Source organism: Octodon degus, unplaced genomic scaffold (assembly GCF_000260255.1).
Source record: "Octodon degus isolate 3935 unplaced genomic scaffold, OctDeg1.0 scaffold00068, whole genome shotgun sequence".
NCBI classification, from domain to species: Eukaryota; Metazoa; Chordata; class Mammalia; order Rodentia; family Octodontidae; genus Octodon; species Octodon degus.
In genome coordinates, this window is record NW_004524644.1 from 3,982,308 (window position 1) to 3,983,238 (window position 931).

Sequence of the window (931 nt, forward strand, 5' to 3'; positions counted from 1 at the left end):
CGGCGGCGGCGGCCGCGGCGGCGGCGGCAAGTGCACGGGGCCCGCCCGCCCCGCTCCGCAGGGGCAGGGGGGAGGGGACGAAGTCGCCCGCCGCCATTTTGCTTGTGGGCTGCCGCCCGCCGTTGCCACTCCGCCGAGGCGCGAAGACTAACAAACTGGAGGCAAGGCAGGTGGACAGGCTCCGTCTTTTTCACAACAGGTGCACTCAACAATTCACCGAAGGTTGGGGGGGCGCGGGACTCGGTGGGGTCGGCCCTCAAGCCTGATGGCGAGGAGCGCGGGCCTGCTACTGCCCGGTGCAAGGCGGGCGACAGTGGGGCCTGGGCGCGACCCCCGACCGTCGCCCCCAGAAAGCGCTGCCCTTCCACCCCTAGTTGACCTCCGCTGGGCCGGCCCCCGCCCCCACCGGGCCTTCAGCGCCGGGCGAGCCCGGCCCGGCGTCGCTCGACGCCCACTGGGGGGCCGGGGCGGCTCCAGTGCGCAGGCTCCGGGCCCCGGATAAAAGCAGAGCAGGCGAGCACGGCGCCGTCTCGATGGAGGAGCGAGAAACGGAAGAGGTCAGGGGGAGAAGCAGCGGGGGAAATGCAGCCATCGTCCGCGCCGCCTCCCTGCCACCGTGTTTCGCGGTAAACGCTGCCGTTGCCGTCGGTGCAGTTGCCGTCGCTGCCTCCTATACCTCTCTTGGCCCCGGGGAAGGAGCTCCCCTCCGCGGGACAGTGTTTGGGGAGGGAAGCGGGAATTCCTTTATGTGGTTGTGATTAAACGAGGGAGGGGCAGAGAGACGGTTATCTGGAAGGAAAAATAGGGATTTTAGGCCACAGAATAAAACAAGGCTTGTTTCCCCACTATAGTGACATGGCAATTCCGGGTCGCTCCCCGAAATGGCGGTTTCCGTCTTCTTGCCCCTCAGCGACCCCGGGGCGCTTAGTAA